We start from the raw sequence: 15,364 nt of genomic DNA, 5'->3' as shown, positions 1-15,364 counted from the left end.
TCTGTAATTATTCACAGAAGAGCCTAACTACTTCTTTCTCCTTGTTAGGCTGTTCTGATGCACTGGATGTAAATTTCAGGATTAAAGTTTGTTAATATTAAAGACGGATGCATACAAGTGTAATCCAGGGTAAATTTGGGTTACGGTTTCATTTGTTTTCTAAAGGGGTTGTATAGATTAATTTATTGGTGGATATTTCTACTGTTTCTGGTGTAACTCTTATACAGAAGCTACACATTTAACGACAGTTGATACTGATATTTCAAACAAGTCACACAGAGACATCTAAGGTGAACTGTTTATTGTGACCCTGTCATAAACCGTGAACAATTTTATTTTATTTTCTTCTATACACTATTTATTTGCCTACTTATTTATTGATATATTTATCTATGTTAATAAATCACCTAAATGTCATACTTATCTGTACTTACCTCTGGGTGAGCTCTTTTACTGTATATTATTATAGTTTACACCTAATACAAAGGGTACTTACATATATTTACCTGGAGTGGTGAGATCCTTTACTGTAAGTCCATTTACAGCATCCATCCAATCCTGTAACATGCAGATAAACCAGAGCTTAGATCATAAGTAAAGTTAATGCTAGAGGGGAAAAATAAATTTAATATATTGTCGAGAGACTTATTACTAGAACCCGGTGCTCCACCCAGAATTTGGGAAGAAGTAAAGGGTAGGGGGCTTTACACAAGTATGATAGATAGATAGATAATGTTATAACTAAAGAAACATCTTAGCATTGTCAATGAAATACCCACACCCAAATAATGCTACTGTAAATATGATCTTTTGGGTTGGCAACAACTGGCACAGCAATTTACTGTGTTAATATTGGCCTGCTCCATGTGTACAGCTTTGGGTGAGGATGTGCATGTGTGTTTGGGAACGTTAACTCATGGATACTGTTGACTTAATTTAACTCCCTATTCCCCAGATAGTCCTTTCAGTAAAAGGGGCTTTGTTCAAAACTAGGTCCTTTTTCAGTTCATATTCAGTAATGTCTCCAACGTTTTTCTAAAGGACCCATCTGTTCACTTACATCTTTGCCTATAGATCTTTTGACATAAGTTTGGAATGATTTGAAAATATCCCTTAAAGAATGCACTTTATTTCATAGAAGGAAAAAAATAATACCTAACATTAGCAATTCAATGTATGGTAGCCATAGTCTAGAATGACTTGCTCGTCTTGGCATAATTGTATGTAAAAACATAATCCACCAGAGGGCGCTATATAACAACCAACACTAGTGTGTATTTTCCTAAGCACCATCAAGTTATATGATTTGAAAATATATATTTTATGTTGTCTTAATGCAATATGTTGGGTCTGATTAAAAAGTCTTAGTAGTACACAAACATCGTATTTATTTGAACCCCCTGTCAGACCCTACCTGTATATTGCAGACCTGGAATATACTGGAAATGGCTAATGGTGTTTAAACATCCGAAGTTTCAGGCAACCTTGGCCTGACCTCCTAAAAGTCAAAAGGTTATGAATAATCCCACAAAATACAATTCTGATGGAAAATCCATACAGAGCTGCAAACAACTTAAAGCAGCGCAAGAGATTCTGTGCACACACAAGATTTTCTCACAAGAGCTGACTATTAAGGAATCAATGATCATTGAGTGATAAATGTCTGAGAGGCCGGAATTAACTGAGCTGTGAAGAATAAAATCCTCAACTCTTTAGAAATGAAACAACACAGCCTTGATGCACGAAACATTTGTTTATCAGACCGGTAATTATTAACAGGCTGTGTAGCTCTAAATTTTACAGTGTAGACACCTTTCTGGAACAACTGTACAGGGGCTATTAAATGTATGAAAATTACAATTCTCCATTAAGTTGCTTGTTCAGAACACAGCATTAACCCATAAAGAGGCATGCTGGGTAATTCATGAGACCATTTTCTGTAGAATGGGTCTGACTTGGACCGGGTCAGTTCTGCCTTTGGTTTCTCTCAGAACTTCACCCATCAGTTTGTTCAGTACTTTCTTATTACCCCCCTCTGATAATCAGAACCTGCAACAAGAGGTTAATTAAAAGTTAATTAAGAAAAATTTATTTGCAAATATTATTGCATAATTTATCAAAATGGGCAAGCAGTTAATTTTATAAACAAACAAACTATAGTTAAAAGTTTTATTAGTAATAATTAGTAATAATATTACATATTTGTACTGACTCAAAATATTTAAAGACAAACTGACTTTTTAAGGTGAATTAATGTTTGGATTTACCTCCTCATGGTGACTTTTCACAATCCTTTTACAGATCTTCTGTAGCTCCTCTTTGTCATTTATCATCCACAAATTCTGCTCCTTCAATATCTGGCCCACTGTCTTCTCTGGAGCCTTCCACATCTCCTGGAAAACCTGTGCTCACCACATACAAACACAAAACAGGCCTGTGGTTTAAGGAAAACCTAACACAATATAACTTCTGACAATTCTTCTGGATATATATATACACATACAGTCACGGCCAAAAATATCGGCACTCTTGGTAAATATGATCAAAGGAGGCTGTGACAATGATTCTGCATTGTTAATCCTTTTGATCTTTTATTTAAAAAAATCACAAAAATCTAACCTTTCATTGGATAATAAGAATTTTAAATGGGGGAAATATCATTATGAAATAAATGTTTTTCTCTAATACACATTGGCCACAATTAATGGCACCCTTTTATTCAATACTTTTTGAAACCTCCATTTGTCAGTTTAACAGCTCTAAATTTTCTCCTATAATGCCCGATGAGGTTAGAGAACACCTGACAAGAGATCAGAGACCATGCCTTCATCCAGAATCACTCCAGACCCTTCAGATTCCCAGCTCCATGACAGTGCTTCTTCTCTTCAATTCACCTCACTCATTTTCTACAGGGTTCAGGTCAGAGGACTGGAATGGCCATAGGAGAAGCTTGGTTTTGTGCTCAGTGACCCATTTTTGTGCTGTTTTTGAGGTTTGTGTTTGGATTATTGTCCGGTTGGAAGATCCAAACATGGTCCATTATAAGATTTCTAACAGAGTCAGTCACTTGTTGATTTTTTTATCTGTTGGTATTTGATAGAATTCATGATGCCATGTGTCTAAACAAGATGTCCAGGACCTCCAGCAGAAATATAGGCCCATAACATCCAAAATTTGATGTTTGAAAAGTTTGCTGCTAAAAAGCTCATTTGTTAGTTTCATCTGACCGTAGAAGCCAGTCCCATTTGAAGTTCCAGTCGTGTCTGATAACTGAATATGCTGGAGATTGTTTTTGGATGAGTGAGGAGAATTTTTATTGAAACCCTCCCAAACAACATGTGGTGATGTAGGGGCTGTTTGACAACATTTGTTTAAGGTTTTTTGACCCCGAGACTCAACTATTTTCTGCAATTCTCCAGCTGTGGTCCTTGGAGAGTCTTTAGCCACTCAAACTCTCCTCCTCACCGTGCATTAGGACGATACAGACACACGTCCTCTTCCAGGCAGTTTCGTAACATTTTCTGTTGATTGGAAATTCTTAATTATTGCCCTGATGGTGGAAATGGGAATTTTCACTGCTCTAGCTCTTTTCTTAAAGCCACTTCACTAATTTGTGAAGCTCAATTATCTTTTGCTGCTGGATGATTAAGGGAATTTGGGCTTTGTTTTCCCTCCTATTTATATTTCTGTGAAACAGGAAGCCATGGCTGGATAATTTCATGTTCATAATCACCCTGGAGTGCTCAAAATTGTGAATATGAATGGGAATGTACTTCAGAGATATTTTACTCATAAGAATTTATAGGGGTGCCAATAATTGTGTCCAACGTGTATTTGAGAAAAACATTTATTTCATAATGATATTTCCCCCCATTTTAAATTCTTATTATGCAATGAAAGGTTAGATTTTTGTGAATTTTTTAAAATAAAAGATCAAAAGGATTAACGATGCAGATTCATGTGTGTATATGTATGTGTATATGTATGTATGTATGTATTTGTAAATGTGTAACACAAATGAAAGCCCCCCCCTCCCCCCCCCCCCCCCCCCCCCCACACACAGATTTTTTTTTCCCTCCACTTACTTGCTTGGCAGTTGAAGATGAGATATGACCAGATTCTACAAGATTGATCAGTTCAGCAAGAACACATGGAGAAATGGGACTGAGAAAGAGAGGAAGAGATTAGAAAGTAACAGCAGATTGCACTCTCATAAAGAGATGTGAGAAAGAATGTCTCAGAGAGCAAGAATTAGAAACATTAAGACCCAGGAGAACTCATTACTGAATGGGTTAAACATGGCTTCTGTCTGTGTGTTCACACAATTTGGCCCCACTCACATATTAGTTAACTTAAGAAAATAAGAGGTGATAATTGAGGCAGTTTCTGATTACTGAGCTGGCGAAGCCCCAGAAAAACACTCCTATACATACATCCTCCAGCATGAAGTGAACACAGCTTCCATTATTTATTAATTACTGACTGGAAACAATGTTGGTGAGAAGGAATAAAACAAACAGACTGGAAATAAGCCTCCAGAATTCACACAAAGACACGCTCCCTGTCTCCCTTTTCTCTTGGAATTATTTATTCTAATTTACTTTCCAATGTTTTGGATGCATCACAGCTATTGAATGACTCAACTCAGTGCTGGCTCACCTCTGACAGACTTTCAGACTCTGACTATTCAGATTTCCATCAGCTCCAATATTACCCAGCCAATCACCTTCCTCGGTTCTGCTTTGGTCGTCTGAACAACACTCTCGAAGTAGTCCATAAGCCCGTCTTCATTCTGAAAGAGTAGTTATCATAGAATTCAAATCTTTTAAATTAATATTAAATACCTATGATGCAAAAGAGTAAAAACAATAAATCATGAGATTTATCCAAAACTATGGAAGCCTGTTTCAGAATAAAAAAGACAATTAGAAGTCACAGTTGTGATAGAACACTTAAAAATAAAGGTGCTTCAAAAGGTTCTTCACAGCGATGCCATAGAAGAACCATTTTTGGTTCCGCAAAGAACCATTCAGTCAAAGGTTCTTTAAAGAACCATCTCTTCCTTACCTTTTTATAATCTGAAAAACCTTCTTTCGTCACAAAGAACCTTTTGTGAAACAGAAAGGTTCTTCAGATGTTAAAGGTTCTTTATGGAACCATTTAGACAAAAAGGTTTGTCTATGGCATCGTGAAGAACCTTTATTTTTAAGAGTGAAGTTACAAGAAATAAAGTTGCAAGAATAAAGTCACAATTAAGTGAAGCAGTTGCAATTATGAGATATAAAGATAATTATAAGCTGTTCCAATTGTGAATTAAAGTTGCAATTATAAGAAACAGCTGTAATTGTGATATGAAGTCAAAAACGAGAAACAGTCGCAATTGTGAGATAAAGACAATAATGAGCAGTCGTAATTGTGAAATAGAAGACAAGATGATAGTGATAGTGATAGATAGTGACAAGAAATAAAATTGTAGTTACAAGGAATAAAGCTGCAATTATGACAATTATAAGAATTTATTGTAAGATTGTGACATTTACGAGAAAAAGTTGCAAAAGTTGAGCTAATTTTTCTTTTTGAGGCAAAATGGAAAATCATAGCACTTACAACTGGACAAGGTAAAACCCTGTTGGAATTATCATCAGGATCAGAGTGCCTGATGGGAAATGTGCAGTGTTGGGAAGATTACTTTGGAAATGTTATAGGTTAAAACAAACATGCACGGCTTGAATGAGGACTTCCTCACCACCAGTGTGAAGCTGTGCTCTTGCAGGATGCCATACGTCTCCACTAGCCTTGTCCTTTTCACAGACGGCAGCTCTGGCAACTGGGTACTCAGCCTGTCAATCACCACAACCTGGGCAGGGTCAACGCCAGCAGCCACTGAAGCTTCACTCTCATAAACAAACAGTGGCGGCAAGTTGGGCTCTGGCATGAACCTGAGAGATAAAGAGAGAGAATGTATGTACATGCCACACAGCAGAAGGCGTGACTCAGGCAGGTCATGTGGGGAAACACAAGAGTGTGTTCTTATCAGGTGCAAAGATAAGCCAGCATTTGTTGTGTTCACACAGCGTGAGTGTCATCTCATGGCCTAATCTCCAGCCCTCTCTGTCACAACCCTCTCATATATATATCTCTTCGACCTGACCCAGCCACACACGTCCAGCCACTGTCGGTCTGAAAGCATCCCCTCCAGTGGCGGTCCATCAGAAGCACGGGTGACTGACCCCTCTTAAAAATTAATGTAACAGTTTAAGTGATAAAAAGAACTGCTGTTTTAATCCATTTCAAATGTGCATAACCCACATGCATATATATTTTTCATGCATCATACTGCAGCTCAGGTGAATTCTGGACACTGCATGAATGCAAGAAACACGCCTCTGATTGAATATCCAAATTACGCATTTGTTTCTGTCAAAAATGTAGCCAAAAAGGCAAAACAGAGAAATTAAAGTGACTTCTTTCCCACGTAGATAACAAATCATAAATGCTACATTGGTTGGTAAGGTTTTTAAAAGACATCTATTTTATCGAAAATGCAGTAAAATGTTAATATTGTGAAATAACTCTTTTCAATTTTAATATATTTTAAAGTTTTATTCATTCCAGTGATGGCAAAGTGGAATTTTTAGCAAGTCTTCATTGTCACATGATCCATTAGAAATCATCCAAAAATGCTAATTAGGTGCTCAAAAGAAACGTCTTTTATTGTCAATGTTGGAAAATGTTTTTTATGATTCTTTGATGACTAGAAATAACTGCATTTATTTTACATAATATATATAATAACAGTGTAAATGTTTTGTACTGTCACTTGCTGAACAAAAGAATCGTTTCTATGAAAAAATCAATCATTTAAAAGTGTTTATATTGGTCATAGTCTGTAGATGGCACTGCTTGATTTGCTCCATTTCTTTACTTCATTCACCTTCTCTTCCCTCCCTCTTCCTTCATGTGGATCTACAGCCGCATTATCACAGCACAGGCAATGCAATCACATCACCACTAGTCTTCCTGTCCACTTCCTTCTGTTTTGTTCCCCCGATCACTCTCTCTCCCTCCTTGTCACCATATTCACTTTCATCCATCTCCCATACACCCCCCTTGTCTAGAAACTCACTTTTTCTGCTGCTTTCCTTTCACCTGTTTTTTTTTTTTTTATCATGCGCTGTCCATCTTCCCTCTGCTCCATCACTCTTTCCACTGTCCTATTCTGTTTTTCCTTTTCCTGACTCCCTGTAGCATTCACTATGTAGATTTCACTCACCTGAAAGGATCATGGAGGGTTATATTAACCTGTAGTCTTGTAGGCCTTCCTTATCCCTCATTGGAACTGTGTTACTGGAGGGAGGGAAAGAGGAAGAGAGGGAAGAAGGGGGGAGGGAGAGAGAGAGAGAGAGGGAAGAAGGGGGGAGAGAGGGAGGGAGGGAGAGAGAGAGAGAGAGAGAGAGAGGGAAGAAGGGGGGAGAGAGGGAGGGAGAGAGAGAGAGAGAGAGAGAGAGATGGTAATAAATAAGTCATAGCTTAAAAAAAATTGCAAGCAAAGTATGTTATGATACAGTAGATGGTTCTTACAGGCATTCAGAATGTACATACACAGGAAAATATATAGTCAGTCAGTCATTATTGCACCAAACTGGGAGAAGGGATACCATAACATATAATTAAATATGATAAAAAAATATAATGCAATATAGACTATTATTTTGGTGAAAAATAAAATGCGACCTTTTTGAGCACTGGCCATTATCCATGTCCACCTGACTAATTAACAGAAGCGTTATGGCGCGTTTACAGTTTTAGTAATTACCTCAGTCTACTTTACATAAACAACACTATTACCGAATACATGTTCATTTGAATAATCAATAGACAGAACCACAATACAACAAGCAACAGTTGTTATGCCTTCTTAATAAACTTTATTTATTATTAACTATATTTAATAAAGTTTATTTAGCTTATTAAAGGGATAATTCACCCAAAAATTTAAATTCTTAATAAATGATGACAGAATTTTCATTGTTGGGTGAATTATCCCTTTAAACAGGACATTAGCCATCCAGCTGTGAATGCTATGTACATTAAACTGTATTGTATGGCTGTTGTTTATTTTCAGATTAATCTTGCAATTATCAACCTGAAGGGGTTTATTTAGCGTTAATGACCAGCTTTACATTTTCCTGATAATTGCATGGCTACTAACCAAATGACAAATAAATGGATACCAAATTTTGTAGAAATTATGTGAGAAGAAAGAGACCATAAGTCAATTATAGTTTAGCTTCCATTGTGCAAAGATATCTGACCACAGACTGCTGCGACTGGCTAATTAGAATAAAGTATTCCAGAAGGTTGTGTACTAAGCAGTAATAGATTTGTGGTTTGTGCTAGCAGATCATATCCAAGAGCAGGAGGACACAGCTGTGAGAAGTGACTTTTATTTCATGGGCAGATGCTCACAATAATACTGCTCTGTCATCTGTAGAGAGCATGAGTTAGTGTGTATGTCTGGTGCTGTCATGTGTACAAGTCAACACATGACACAACTACTGAGGTCAAATGACCATATTCATCTTCTGTCACAGACAGACAGGAAAAAGACCAGAGGAACAGTATGCTGCCCATAACTAGATGCAGCATTTCCTGAATCACTCTTCACCAGTGCGGCAGAATATACTGTGCCACAACACAAGGAATTATATTTTGGGAGTTGTGAGGTTGCATTTTGAATTGAACATAAGACAAAAAGACATGTTTCACAAAATTAATACCAGAACAACATATTTAAAAAACAACAGTATGACAAGTGTAGCCCGGTTCACAAACAAATGAACATTATTGGTTTGACATTGTATGAAGAATCCATTACTAGATGTACTCATTGAATTAATCAGATTGGTATCTGACTTGCACAACTGTTCAAAGGTAAGATATTTTAATGTTTTTGAAAGAAGCCTCTTTTTAAATATATTTTCATATATTTTTAAATATATTTTAAAATGTAGTTTATTGCTGTTATGGAAGCAGCCATTACTCCAGTCTTCAGTGCAACATAATGATCCTTCAAAAATTATTCTAATTTGGTGCTCAAGAAACAATTCTTATGCTGCTTAATATTTTTATGGAAACTGTGATTTTCGTTCTTTTCCTACATTTTTCAGGATTCTGTGTTGAATAGCAAGTAAAAAAAACAGCATTTATTTGAAAAGGATTTTTTTTTTAACTATGTTAAAAATATTTATCGTCACAGTTGAAATGATCATTGCTGGGAAAAAAAACTGTCCTTAAAAAAAAAAACAAATTCTGACCTGACTGTTTTAAACAGTACAGTACCTAATGAATTACAAGTCCTGACTTTTAGTAATGTCCAGCTTAATTCATAGTTATAATATGTGAATATTTAATTAGTAATATGCATTGATTTAAAAAAACAAAAATTGTCATTAATAACATTTAAATTTTTAAAAATCATCAAAACATTAAATTATGAAATAAATTTTAAAAAATAAGTTTCCAAAATTTTATTTTTGGTATTGTACTGTATTCTTATTTGGGTGGTTTGAACTTTAAGGGTAGTAAATGGGGCTCCTCTTCTGTTAGACACACTGTCTAAACCTGAAGCCAAGGCTCAGTGTGTGCAATGTGAAGCTCAATGTATGTCATCAGCCATGAGACACTAAACATTTAATCTGACATGAACAATTTTAAGTGGATGTGGGTTTAAAATGTAATAAGGAACCAATATAGAATGTGAGACTCAAACCAAGTAAAACACAGATCCTCTAATTGCATTGCTCTGTTCCAATTGATATCACAGGAGAATGCAGTGCTTGTTGAAATATGCCTGTTCTGGGCCTTCTTACCCAGATTTGCTGTCAAATGCTCGGGTCTCATTAAGAACCGTCCCACCGCTCTGTAGAAGCTCCATCTGTCTCTGGATCTCATAGTCTATGGAACATGTAACAAGAGAGAGCCAATCAAACTCTAAACACCACCTTCTGCCAACAAAAGACCCTAAAGTACTTCTGAAATGGTTGCACATCAGCATTTTTCCTCATGACTGCTTAAACGAGCTTTTTGGGGGGGGGGGGGACTGTTTGATAGTAGAAAACCTCTGGTAATCCTTTGGTTTTATTACAGCGTACAGTTTAATAGTTGTCTTTACAAGACATCAAAACAATGTATTAAACATTCATTAAAATGTATAACTTTCTATTTTAGGGAACAGTGTATAATAGGGTTAAGAAAATCATGTCATACTCAGTGATTATTTACTCTGTTTACTCTCTCTTTTACTGGCAGCACTATTTAATCTTCTCGTCCTTGACAGGCATGTTTATGTGGGTCTTCAACACTCATTATTTTCTTGGACCAGCTCAGTTAGATTTCCTTTTGAGTGAAACTCCTGGTTTCAAAAACACAACTAAGTGATTGAAATTATTGTGATATGTGTGTGTTTCATCAGCAGAGATGATGGCTTATGCAGCCTTTATTCAGCAGTGCACATCTTGACAGAGCATTTAACACAAGACAGAGACAGAGTGAGGTGAAAATGCTTATTGTTCGTGTTGCTTATCTGGAGTTTGCAGTTTGACTTTCAGCTCTGGCATAATTACAGACACTCATTCCCTCGAACTGATGCCAGGCTAAATCTGACAACCACACAAGAAAAGTGACTTCCAGCTATTACTAAAGCACGTGAGTGTGTGTGAATAACAATGCAGCATGATTAAAAGATTTCTGAAACCCACTGGCTAAAAGTGTACTTCATTCCCTCGACACGTCTTGCTTTACAGAGGACTGGCAAAGAGATTTTACTGTACACTTGTACTTAAACTAGAAAAGCCCTTCTTGAAACCAGAAGGGAGATCTTGATATCCATAAAATTCTTTCTCAGTATCAGTTGGACACATATTCTTACCTATGGCTTTAGCCAGGTACCTCACACTGTTGATATTTTTTAGCTCTGTCCTCACTCCCAAAGGCTCTCCAGGTCGATGAACGGACACATTGGCATCAACTCTAAGCTGCCCCTCTGTGAGAAGAGAGAAAAAGGGATCTGATATGAGAATCCCTCCAAACAGTCATTGCAATTCAACCATCCACAGCTCTCAAAACCCCTGCTTAAACACTGCATACATTTGAATTTGAATGATTTATTTGCATGAAATACAGTATTCTGGAGTGCCCTGCATGTGCACCGCTGAATAGTCTGCACCAGATAAACAATTTGCTGTATTTTCCTTCTGGGGGTTTTGATTAAACAAAAGCTATTGAATTTTTCATCAGAGGAAGACAATATGTTGATTAAGCGGTGACACTTTAAGAAGGGTTGAGAAACAGGTCAGTTATTTTCTCATTTGAATTATTTGTGACTCCTACACAAACACTACATTTTATCAATGTTCTTACTTAAAGTGTGTAATTGAAACTATGACTCACTCATATTAGGTTTCAAGAATTCAAACATCTCAGTGCATTCCAAATACAAAAACTAGTGAAGTTGGAAACAGGGAAAAAGTTAACTCATTGGCAAAGCCATAGAGTGACCATTGGTGAAGGAGTCTCACTACAGTCCTGTTGTGGTATACAGCCGAGCCTTCTCCTTTGGCCCTGACAGTACATACAATGCCCAGACTTTACATTTATTCAAGATAATTTTTAGATTGGGATTTGAAAAAAAAAAATATATATATATATATATTTTTGAACATTTGCAATACATCTTTAAAGCATTTCTGCACTCTAAAATATGCTGGGTTAGATACAACCCAGCACTGGGTAAAATATGGACGAACCCAGTGGTTGGGTTACTGCCCAGAAGGTTAGGTTAAACATTTAATATTCCTGATTTATGACATATGTGATTCCACATCTTTTTATTACATATTTGAATGCAAAAATTCACGGGCAAGGCTTTCCTCATGATGCACTCTTTAATATAAATCTTGGTGACGAATAGAATACTGTCTACTGGGCTGGTCGATTATGCTGCCAATATAACATTAAGCAACGTTATGATTGTGATTTTTTTTAGCCATAATGTTTTATAAACACTATTACTCACTGGACTACATTTCCAATCCAAATTTTCTTAAACATTTTCATAGCAAATCTTTAATTTAAACTTCAGTAGCAAAATGAAGTCGGTAGGTTCAACTGATCTCTGTGATTCAGTTCAAAACTGTCCTTTCCCTAAATCAACAAGTCTGATTCAACTATTTGCTTGCTTCATTACTCAAAAAATGTTTCTGGAAAATTACATTGAAATTTTTATGTATTAAGATTGTTAAACCAGTCAATACAATAGTTAAATATTAGGAAGATATGTAAATATGGCAGCTTATTACCATGAAACAATTACTACAGTGAAAATGATCATTCTTTCTTGTGTTTATGTAATGACAAACTGTACAGGGAATGTTACTTGATTGTTTTAACTAGATTTTACTGAATTTCACTTCATGCATTAAACATTTTCTATTTACATCTATCTGTTTTTCTATTTAAACTATTTTGGAGCTATTTGGTCTGAGAAAACACCATCTATATTGAGATGTACATTGAAATGGATACTGTGTGGATTACTAACTGATAAAGTTGGTGCAAGCAAGGTGATTTGTGTCAGAGACCCAATCATGGGAATAAATGTGTATAGACATTAAAGGTTCTGATCAATATTAGCTGTAGGAGATGTATTAAATCACCGGCCATGTTAGCCTGGCAGGTGCCCAGAGTCTGCAGGATGAGCTGAAGCTCTCTGACAGCAGCTGCTGCCTCCTCTCCGCAACACATCTCTGGCTCCATCACCAGCTCCATCAGACCTACACCTACAGACAGAGAGACAGCGTTTATATCAGACACTGTCCACAAAGGACACAAACTCTTCATGTTTCTGTATAAGAGTGAAGAAGCAGCGCTGCTCTGTTGAAATCTATGAGAGTCTGACTCCGTTCATCATCATGGAGACTCTTTCCACTGTCTTGCTCAAGCTGGATCTGTTTGATTTTCACACTCTTGGTTTCTTCTGCGACCTTCAAAATGACTATAGACCAGCATGCCATTCACTGCTATGGCAACCCTCTGCTGAGTGATCTGGTAGCCTGCCTAAAAACATAACAAACTGTTACACAACTAAACAATGGTGGGTATCAGGACTATTTTAATTGCTAGTTTATCTAGACCAAAATATATCTATTAAATATCTGTGTCTGGCCAAGGGTTTTCAAACAGCAGGAGAGTGCTAGGAGAGCCAAAATAAAAATAACAAAATTTTTTATAAAATAAAGTTAAAATTAGCTGATTTTGTCATTATCATTTTAAATACTGGTCAGAACTTACATGATTAAAATTACAATAATTTTGTTCTACTGACAGCCATGATTTTATTTTTCTCTTTAGGTTTATGCATCCAACAATATAGAGTTAGAGAAAATACTGTCTTAAAGAACTTAAGGAAATGTTATGACGTTTTTTTTTTTTATTTGAATAAAATGAAAACTAAAAGACTTTCAAATCACATGAGCTACTATTTTATTCACAATAGAACATAACAAATGTTAAAACGGAGAAATTTTACACTTTTATCCACTAAATGAGCTCATTTCAAATTTAATGCCTGGTCTCAAAAAAGTTGGCACAGGGGCAACAAAGGGCTGAAAAAACAAGAAACTTTTTGAAAAGATTCTGCTGTGAGAACATCTAGCAACTAATTAAGTTAATTCACATCAGGTCTGTAACATGACTAGCTATAAAAGGAATGTCTTAGAGAGGCAGAATCTCTCAGAAGTAAAGACAGGCAGAGGCTCTCTGAAAGAGTGCGTAAAAATATTATGGAATACTTTAAAAACAACGTTCCTCAAGGTCAAATTGCAAAGGCTTTGCAAATCTAATCATCTAATCATCTGCATAACATCATCAAAAGATTCAGAGAAACTGGAGAAATCTTTGTGCGTAAGGGACAAGGCCGAATACCTTTGTTGGATGCCCGTGGTCTTTGGGCCCTTAGACGACACTGCATCACTCATCAGCATGATTCTGTCTTTGACATTACTAAATGGGCCCAGGAATACTTCCAGAAACCACTGTCGGTAAACGCAATCCACCGTGCCATCTGCAGATGCCAACTAAAGCTCTATCATGCAAAAAGGAAGCCATATGTGAACATGGTCCAGAAGCGCCATCGTGTCTTGTGGGCCAAGACTCATTTAAAATGGACTGTTTCAAAGTGGAAAAGTGGTTAGTTTAACCTAACCTTCTGTTCTATGGTCAGACGAGTCCAAATTTGACATTCTTGTTGGAAATGTCGTGTCCCCCAGGCTAAAGAGGAGGGAGACCTTCCAGCATGTTATCAGCTTACAGTTCAAATGCCAGCATCTCTGATGGTATGGGTGTGCATAAGTGCATACGGTATGGGCAGCTTGCATGTTTGGGAAGGAACTATAAATGCTGAAAGGTATATAAAGGTTTTAGAGCAACATATGCTCCCCTCCAGACGACGTCTATTTCAGGGAAGGCCTTGTGTATTTCAGCAGGACAATGCAAAACCACATACTGCAACTATTACAACAGCATGGCTTCATAGTAGAAGATTCCAGGTGCTGAATTGGCCTGCCTGCAGTCCAGATCTTTCACCTATAGAGAACATTTGGTGCATCATTAAATTAAAAATACGTCAAAGACGATCACAAACTCTTTAGCAGCTAGAAACCTATATCAGGCAAGAATGGGACCAAATTCCAACACCAAAACTCCAGAAACTCATAACCTTGATGCACAAACGTCTTCAAACTGTTTTGAAAAGAAGAGGAGATGCTACACCACGGTAAACATGCCCCCGTCCCAACTATTTTGAGACCTGTAGCAGGCATCAAATTTTAAATAATCTCATTTTGTGCATAAAATTGTAAAATTTCACAGTTTAAACATGTGTTATGTTCTCTATGTTCTATTGTGAATAAAATATTGACTCATGTGATTTGAAATTCTTTTAGTTTTCATTTTATTCAAATAAAAAAAAAAACGTCCCAAGACTTCCGGAATTCGGGTTGTATATTTTGTACTTTTATTCAGCAACAATGCATTCAATTGATTAAAAAAAAAAACAGTAAAGCCTTTTATATTATTATCAAATAATTCTATTTCAAATAAATGCTGTTCATTCGAACTTTATATTCACCCTGGGGAAAAAAATTTATTATAGTTTCCACAAAAATATTAAGCAGCACAGCTGGACTAATGGGTGCTGACAATTCAGCTTTGCCATCAAAGAAAAAGCTTAAAACAGTTACTATACAATATTACTGTTTTCTGTTTTTGGTCAAATAAAAGAAAAATAATCTTCTTTCAAAAATGT

General features: G+C 36.4%; 1 pseudogene across 1 annotated transcript; it reads right to left on the bottom strand.

The window, feature by feature from the left end:
- Positions 1-1,922: 1,922 nt before the first annotated feature.
- Positions 1,923-13,390, bottom strand: LOC306874313 (glutamyl-tRNA(Gln) amidotransferase subunit B, mitochondrial-like; annotated as a pseudogene). The gene is made up of 11 exons: positions 13,385-13,390; positions 12,929-13,116; positions 12,717-12,839; positions 10,931-11,044; positions 9,873-9,957; positions 7,303-7,347; positions 5,747-5,939; positions 4,660-4,792; positions 4,086-4,164; positions 2,268-2,402; positions 1,923-2,049 (listed from the first exon to the last, which is right to left on the bottom strand). The product of its transcript is annotated as a glutamyl-tRNA(Gln) amidotransferase subunit B, mitochondrial-like (transcript).
- Positions 13,391-15,364: the final 1,974 nt, after the last annotated feature.

The sequence above is a fragment of the Barbus barbus genome (genome assembly GCF_936440315.1).
Source record: "Barbus barbus genome assembly, chromosome: 8".
NCBI classification, from domain to species: domain Eukaryota; kingdom Metazoa; phylum Chordata; class Actinopteri; order Cypriniformes; family Cyprinidae; genus Barbus; species Barbus barbus.
The sequence above is the reverse complement of the archived record's forward strand: the minus strand, read 5'-3'. Positions and strand labels throughout refer to the sequence as shown.